An 8,539-nucleotide genomic window follows, 5' to 3' on the forward strand; every position below is an offset into this window, starting at 1 on the left:
TACCTTTCCATAGCCTACACATGTTTTTTGTTGATGTTATAATTTACACTTTAATAGTTAATATTGTAGAGTTTCTTTATTAGCCTTCTTCTAAATCCACATATTTGGTTCAATTATTTTGGAGAATTTCAATTTCTTAGGTGTAGATCATATCCTTTTGAGTTTCAATTTTAACATTCATGATTCGATTTCAACATTCGTGTATCTGTTTGAGTTTCCTTTACTTCTTTGTTGCTAACTTTACGATATCAATGGAATATATGTTGATATGGGGTTGAACTTTTGAACAGGGAAAATGACATGTTTAGGGAGAAAGATGGGTTGTCCCCGAAAACCATTTCCAAACGGGTGGAAAGGTGAAAATGGATTCTATGTTGTAGGATTCACATTACCTGGCTTGCGTGGTGCATCAGTTGAGGCAAAGACGATTGTTGAAGATATGTTCAACTGAGGCCACACATATATTGGAGTTTCCTTGGCCACTTCCATGTGAGAAATGAAAAATAAAATTACTCAGGATTAGAAAAAAAGAGAGGAATGACCTAGTGTTTTTGGTGTCTTTTAGTTGACATATTGTTGTATATTAAACAATTTTTATTATATATTAAATGTGTTTTATTTATAGTTTTAATTTAATTTAATTTAATTTATTTTTGTTATTTGAATAGAATACATTTATTTTAATTAATATATATCTTTAAAATAAAATTATGATTTCAAATATGATAACTTAAATTTATAAGTAAAAGTGAAAATAATATTGTAAAAAAAATTTAAATGGTTGTACTTTTATCATACAAAAATTCTGAATTTTAGTTGAGGTTTTTTAGGAGAGGTTAGTATAACCCAAACAATTTATATGTGTAGTAGAGGTTTAAAAATCCTTGGATTTTGCACAGAGGAAGAAAATCGAAGAGGAGAGTAGAGGGCGTGGTCACTTCGTCTGAGTCGGAAGGGCTTCTCATAGTGGTCGGTGTTGTCGGCGGTGACTTCGTCTGAGCAAGGAAGGTGTGACCACAGGCGAGGAGGGCTGGTGCTTCACGGGAGTGAGTGCTTCGTTGGTTTTGCTGATTTGTAAGTTCGTAGTGATTTCGCGAGTTCACGCTTTCAACACTTTTTCACTCCAGATGTATGGAAAAACTCTATGTTTCTAGCATTGATACTCACATTTAACTTTATGCTTTAACAATCACTTTATCGCATATATTTTTTTATTCTTAGTAGGTGAATTCCATGGTTATTGTTGGTCATTATCTCAAAAAGTACAACTTTACACATATAACAATCTGTCCTGAAATTTAGATTAGAAATACTTTTACAAGATGAGAATCCTGATCAGTTAGATTGTCTTTTGATAGAATTTGTGAACCATAAATCTGTTTTTCCTTCAGTAACTTCTACAATTCTCTAGAACTAAATTTGTCTTTTGTAACAACTGGTTTTAGATTATAGGTTTGTAGGTTTTTGGAAGTCTCTAAGCTATCCTTTATACAAGAGTATGGTCCAAAACTAAAAGAGGGATATGTAATGGTGAAGCATTTGTCAAATATTTCACAGGATTTGGATGTATCATGTTTCCCGTGCAATTGGTTTCATTGTTGTAATACATGTTTAATTTATCTACTTGTATAATTCCAGTTAAGAATGTAATCATCATCAATACTATTATTTAATATGTTCTCTAGTTGATTTATCATTAATAAATGTAATCCATAAAATATCATTATTTAATATGTTTCTTATGTTTTGGTAAGAAACCCATCTCTAAATTCTTATCTTTCAACATGTTTTACAGTAATCTTATGTGTTTAATATTTCAATTAAATAGTTCATATATATATATATATATATATATAATTATTGATTTAACTACTAACATTTTTATGCCTTTTTCTTAATCTGTAGATGAGAACACCACATCTATAAATTGAAGTTCTTGCAAAATTATACACAAATAAATGAGGTCGTGAGGCATGGTTATATGAAACTTGAGGTAAGTTTTCTTGTCATTTATTTTCTAGATTTTTCTCTCACATTAGTATGGAGATGACATGGTATCAAGTGAGTTCGTGTTTTGGTTTGAGTGTTACATGTTTGTTACATGTTTGACAAAGTAGCAATTTGTTACTTAGATTTTCTTGGTGGCTTGTCAATATTTTCTAGATGATTCTGAACCATGTGAGAGAAAGATTGTAGTTCATGTTTACAAGGAGTGTTTTGTCGCTTCTTGTAATAGAAATGCCAAGTGAATTCTCAACAAGCATGGACAACACAAGGAGCCATTAAGCTTGAGGGACCCTTGGCCTCCAATTAATTATATTATTTCTCTTTGGCCTCTAAACAATATTATTTACTGAATATGCTGAATTCAAGTATTTACGTTTTGCTTTAAAAAAAATTGGAGATGCTCTTGTTAGTAAGAAGTCTCTGACATTATATATACATATGGCTTGTTCAACCTATTTCTACTTTAGATAGGAAAGGAGAATTCATTATTCTCCTTTGTTATGCATATATCTTTTACAATGAGCATCAGACACAAGACAAGACGACTAATTTCAGTTAATGTTCAACAAAACACAACTATATTTAATATAAAATAATTATTATCTTGCTTGAATATTGAAAATCCTACAAGTTAGTTTCTGATTTTCTTGCACTCTACCATGTGGCCTTAGCAACTTTTACATGTGACAAGGTTCAAGATGTTGCTGAAGCTTCTGAAAAACAAACTCTTTCTGCCACTTCCAAAGCTACATCAAGAGTGGTTTCTAACAGGTAAATATAGCCTTACAAATTTTTCTCACACATGTTTTCAAATTCAGTTTTATTACTTATTTTAAGTTTAAGCAATCTAGTTACTATCTTTATACAAAATTGTTAAACTTAGATATATAACTTTTACCAGAATAATGCACTCTAACCTGTTTAGAAAATACTTCAAATAAAAGTAGATTAATTGTTATACTTATGAAATGATATTTAAGTAATATGCATATGCTTTTTTTTTTCTAAAGTTGAATTTGATAGATAAGATTTGGTTGGTTTGGGGAAAGTTCAAGGGAAGCTACTGAACATGTATTTGCGACTACTGGACATGCTACAAACACTGCTTGGAATGTCTTTAAGATACAAAAGCTTTAACTCCAACTTCTTCAGCAATCGACCTTGTATGAATTATGATTGATTGTATGAATCATTCATAAATTACTCACTGCATAACTCATAATCTAGTTGTCAATGAAAACAAATTGTTATTCAATGATTTGTAAGTTTATCTATAAACGTTTTCTAAATATTACATCTCTTGTAGTGAACATGGTTAAATTGTTATATAGATGTAAATATACTATAGTTAAAAAATTTCCTTACAGTTTTAATATATAAAATAAAATAATGAAGATGCATGTGTGAGTGTGAAGGGGAAAATGTGAGAAGAGAAAAATATGCACTACATAGTAGTCACAGTTTCGACTATTTTTTTAGCATATTCTTGAGGTAAGCCTACTTGCTTTGGGTAGAAAATGTAGAGTACAAGTCAAGGGAGAGTAATTTACTACCACAAAATTTCAATTAGTTAAGACACATTACATTCTGAGGAACTTCTATTGTTTTCTTTCTTAATGTGTATAATAACAGGAATTTGGTTTACCTTGTAACTTGTTGCCATTTTCTGGAATATTGTAGGTATTCAAACATCCAGTGATGCAAACACTTTGCCATCTCTGTTAAAATACCTGAATTCACCAACAAGAACAAAATAGTGGTCCTCCAACATTCTGTAAAATTTGAAAAGGAGATTGAGTGTGGTGGAGGTTACATCAAGCTTCTCTATGGATTTGTTAATCAAAAGAAGTTTGGTGGGGATACACCTTATATGTATGTTCCTTATTCCATGTTTTCTACTTTGTTTTTATTCTTGGTTTATGTATGCTAATGATTGGACCTTTTTACGTAGAACACTCAACATCAGTATTTCATACTTTAATATTTTGATAATATTTTGTTTTTGTTTATTTTTATACCTAAAACTTTTTGCTATAGTTTTCAAAATATAGCATTGTTGAAGCTAGATTGACAGTGATATCAAATTTGCATATTCAGGTTTAAGATGACATCATTGCTTTTACTGGATCGGGATTGAATTAAAACAATCTAATCTTTCATGAAAAAGCATATCATTGTACAGTCTAAACAATTTGGTGAGCTGAAAGATCAAGTAACAATGGAGCAGATTTTACAGGTTGTTTTTATGGATTCAGAGCCTAGTAGCCATGTAAGTGCTGAAATATAAGTTTTTCACTTCTATTTTGTGGCTATATTCTCTTACTACATTAGTACTTAAAAGTACAATTAAATGTTAATAAAATATTCCAAACACATTTTCTCGGTCTAATTTATCTAAAAAGGGAGGAAACTAAAGGGACTCGTTGTTTTGTTTGAGTAAGGGGAAATGAGTAAATTTATTGTTTTATGGTATCAAAGGAGTTCTTTCCCAATCACAATAAATTTGAGTGATTCCACTATTAAATATGTATTAGTTGGTAAAAGTACACTAGATTTTTTTTGGCAAGCCAATCATTAAGGGAGAAGTTCCTAGACATTTTTTTTAAGTCTACACATGTTAATTGACCTCAAATTTGTATTGATTCTTTGTACTTATACACACACACACACACACACTTACACTCATCTCTACGAGACAATTTTAGATTAAAGTTTATTAAAATTTGATATTGCAGCCCTAATACCTCACATGTTGGACTTGGATAGACCTTTAGTTTTTTCATGTGAAGTGATTTTTGCCTCAACCAATGGTTTCTCTGATTCAAATCTACTTGGGCACAGAGCACATGGTAATGGTTAGTATGCTCTCCATTGTGAGCAGGTTTGGGGTCGTATACTTTTAGTTGTGTTGTAGAAAAAAGCAAGTGCTTCACCATAAGGAACTAATGAGACAACTATTATACTCTTACTGATTTGTCCTGTATTTTAAATCTTCTAGGAAGTTGCTATTAAAAGAATTACAGCTACAAAAACTAAATAATTTATGCCAAAGATAAAAGTTTTGTGCAAGGTTCATCATGCTAATTTGGTAATGCTTTCTTATTGTTCGCAATAGATTAGTTTTCAGAATAAATTCCTTGCAGTAATTCAACAGCTTGAGTCCAATTTCTTATTAATTTTGTTAAGGTAGAATTGGTTAGCCATGCAACTAGTCATGATGATTTTTTCCTTATTTATGAATATGCTCATAAGGTTTCACTCAGCAGTCATTTGCATGATACTCAAAATAAGGGTAAGATCGCTCCAGCTGCTAATTTACTTTAAAACAACTTGATTTTTACTGCAGAAATACTTGAATATAATCAGTAGTATTGATAAAATCTTCCTATTCAAAGATGAGAAGGTTTGAATTGGCATTTTGTCGTCTTGCCTGAACATAATGAATATATGGTTCAAGACCATTTTTCTATTTTGTCTTGCCTGAACTCTCAATTAAGTTTTTTCTAATTCTAAGCTTTAGTCATTTTGAACAGAAACTTGAATATGACTGGCTTGTCAACCTGTTGTTGGAAACGAAGAAAACTCTGACAAAGTATCTTTCAAATTCAAGCTTCACTTTAAATAACTATTTTTTCCTTGTTTTGTGATATAATTATGTGTTATGTGTATCGAGAGTGGTGTCACGAGAGCACGACATATAACATGATCATGATCTACATTTATTGAATATTAAATAAAAATTCATTTGATTTATAGTAATTTAATCTAATTGGATGCCGTAAGGAATGAGACATAAAAATATTGAGTGATTACTTTCAAAATTTAGATTGGTTTCCTTCGTGTGTAGTAGATCTAGTGGATTAATATATTTGATATGATGGCCTTTTAGGTTGTTGTTCGAAGGATTCTCAGTGGAAGAAGTAATAGACCATACCAAGCAGGATTTCCATGTGTTCCTCGATTTAACAAGGTGAGAAGCACCAATATAAAGATTTAACAGGGTTAGAAGCACAAGTTCAAATAAGTGATGGTTGCATCATAAATTTGTTAAAACATTTGGTTTGGTTCTTAATGTAAGCTGACAGATAACTATAATGTATAATTTCCTTTCATGTTTTTTACTACTTGTCACTTGTTTTCTATTCTTTAGGTTAGTGTACAAATATTTGGAGTACAATAACATTGTATGCTTTATCCAAAACAATGAGCCAATATGCATACTATATGCAAAGAATATTGTAGAAAAGAGAAAAAAATATCAGGACAATTTTGAACTTGTTTGATATTAAAATTGTAAAATTTGTTCTTTGGTCCTTTTATAAACATTATATTTACAAATTATAAATATAAAAAATCTTAAATTTTTCCTTTTATAATTTTTCTTTTATTTCAAGATTTATGTATTATTAAAAAATTCAAAACAAACAAATATGTAGTAGCAGATGTTTTTAAAAACCCTAGGCAGTAGTAGAGGTTTTAAAAAACCTCAGGCAGTAGCGGGGTTTTGAAAACCTTAGGCAGTAGCGGGGTTTTGAAAACCTTAAGCAATAGCGGGGTTTTGAAAACCTTAAGCAATAGCGGGGGTTTTGAAAACCTCAGGCAATAGCGGGGGTTTTGAAAACCCCAGGCAGTAGTGGGGGTTTTGAAAACTCCAGGTAAGTTGCACTTTTCTAGGGGTTGTTAAAAATCCTTGGTAATCTGTTAACCATGTTGGTTCTTCTAGGGGAATTACAAACCCCTGGTAAAGCCATTGGTAGGGGTTAAAATCCCCAGAAATGCCAAATATAACCCCTACTAAAAATAATTATTTTTGTAGTGTATATATCTTTGAATACATTTAAGACTACACTTTTATAAATGTGATTTAAAAGAAGGCTTAATACCAAATTTGGTCCTCTAATTTTATTCGAATTTTTAATAAGACCCCTAATTTTTCATTTGTTCAATTTAGTCCTCCAATTTTTTAAAAATGTTCAATTTAGTCATTTCCGTTAAATTGACGTTAACGTCGTGTCCGTACAGTGCCACGTACCATGTTATTGTCACGTGATAGTGCTTGTTTTTAATTTTGTCCCCTTATTTATAATTTTATCCAATTTGGTCCTCTTTTTTATTAAAATAAGTTAATTTGGTTCCTTTCAAATTTGAGACCAAATTATTAATTAAATTTAATTACACCTTATATATACATTTATATATACATGTTAATTTTTTTTTAATTTATATATCAAATCACTCCATCTAAATATTCAAATTATTTTATTTTTACATTTTACGTGAAAATAATCTCTATTTAAACTTATAATATTTTAAAAAATTTAAATATGTAAATATAAAGTGACACTTGTAACATTAAAAATATTTGTCACATCGAACATTTAAAAATTACAAGTGTCACTTTATATTTACATTTTTAATATTTTAAAAAAATTATAAGTTTAAATAGGAATTTGTTTATGTAAAAATTTTAAAAAAATAATTTGAATATTTAGGTAGAAAATTTGATATATAAATGTTTAAAAAATGTTTTAACATGTTTATATAAGTTGTAATTAAGTTTAATTACTAATTTAGTCTCAAATTGGAGAATGACTAAATTGCTTCATTTTAAAAAGAGAGAGGACTAAATTGGATCAAAATTTTAAATAAGGGGACTAAATTTAGAACAAACACTATCATATGACAATAACATGACACGTGGCACGTACGGACACAACGTTAACATCAATGTAATGGAAAGGACTAAATTGAACATTTTAAAGAAATTAGAGGACTAAATTGAACAAATGAAAAATTAAAGATCTTTTTAAATTGGGGACCAAATTTGGTATTAAGCCTTTAAAAGAATAAGCAACACAAAAATAATTGTTGCATTAAGGGGTTGTACTAGAAGAAGAGGATGCTAAAGCCTCTAAATTTGAAGATAAAGTTCTTTGATATAGAGATTAACTCTAGGATTTAAGTCGTGGAAGAACATGATCGAGAGAAAAAATGAGCCAAAAACAAAGTTCTTTTTTATTTATTTTTTTGCATTTTAAATTCATTTTTTAGAATAGTTTGTTTGATACATAGTTTGCATATTTTTAGGAGTTACTTTTGGAACATGGTTGGACTCGTATTTGACAGAAAAAGAATTGATCACACTATTTTGAAATCTATTTTTGTGAAAATTAGGGGTGCATGGAAGGAAAGATTGAAAAACCATTAGTGCTTAACAAGAACTTGACACAATGCAAGACAATTCATGGCTAGGAGTTAGCATAGAGAAGTGAACTTGCCTTATAAGATGAGTGAGCCAAATACTTCATGGGAGATTGAGAGAAGCACCTAAGTAATTGAGCCACTAGTTTTGTGTTGAAATTTTTTGTCTTTTAAACATGATTGGCATAGAAATGATTTGTGCAACTTCTTAGTGAGTCATATTGCAAAATCTAGAGCCAAACATCCACCCTACATGATTTTGAATGAAAATACCTTGTTAAACCTTGACCTGAAACACACACCTTAAGTCTTAGATTGTAAGAAATCCAAC

The 8,539-nt window shown here is 30.0% G+C and overlaps 1 long non-coding RNA gene across 9 annotated transcripts; it reads left to right on the forward strand.

Moving 5' to 3' along the window:
* The first annotated feature begins 313 nt into the window (after positions 1 to 313).
* Positions 314 to 6,131, forward strand: LOC114181423 (uncharacterized). Of its 9 annotated transcripts, none has more exons than XR_014994292.1 (8): positions 314 to 489; positions 900 to 1,074; positions 1,906 to 1,993; positions 2,699 to 2,778; positions 3,688 to 3,879; positions 4,105 to 4,276; positions 4,743 to 4,862; positions 5,897 to 6,131. It is a non-coding gene; the product is annotated as an uncharacterized LOC114181423 (long non-coding RNA). The 9 variants fall into 9 exon arrangements; XR_014994293.1 differs by lacking the exon at positions 314 to 489 and adding an exon at positions 5,541 to 5,599 and having other exon boundaries at positions 829 to 1,074; positions 4,743 to 4,888; XR_003603813.2 differs by lacking the exon at positions 314 to 489 and adding an exon at positions 5,541 to 5,599 and having other exon boundaries at positions 830 to 1,074.
* The last annotated feature ends 2,408 nt before the right edge of the window (positions 6,132 to 8,539 follow it).

The sequence above is a fragment of the Vigna unguiculata genome, chromosome 4 (genome assembly GCF_037176805.1).
Source record: "Vigna unguiculata cultivar grain cowpea cultivar isolate G323 ecotype 2 chromosome 4, ASM3717680v1, whole genome shotgun sequence".
Classification (NCBI taxonomy): Eukaryota; Viridiplantae; Streptophyta; class Magnoliopsida; order Fabales; family Fabaceae; genus Vigna; species Vigna unguiculata.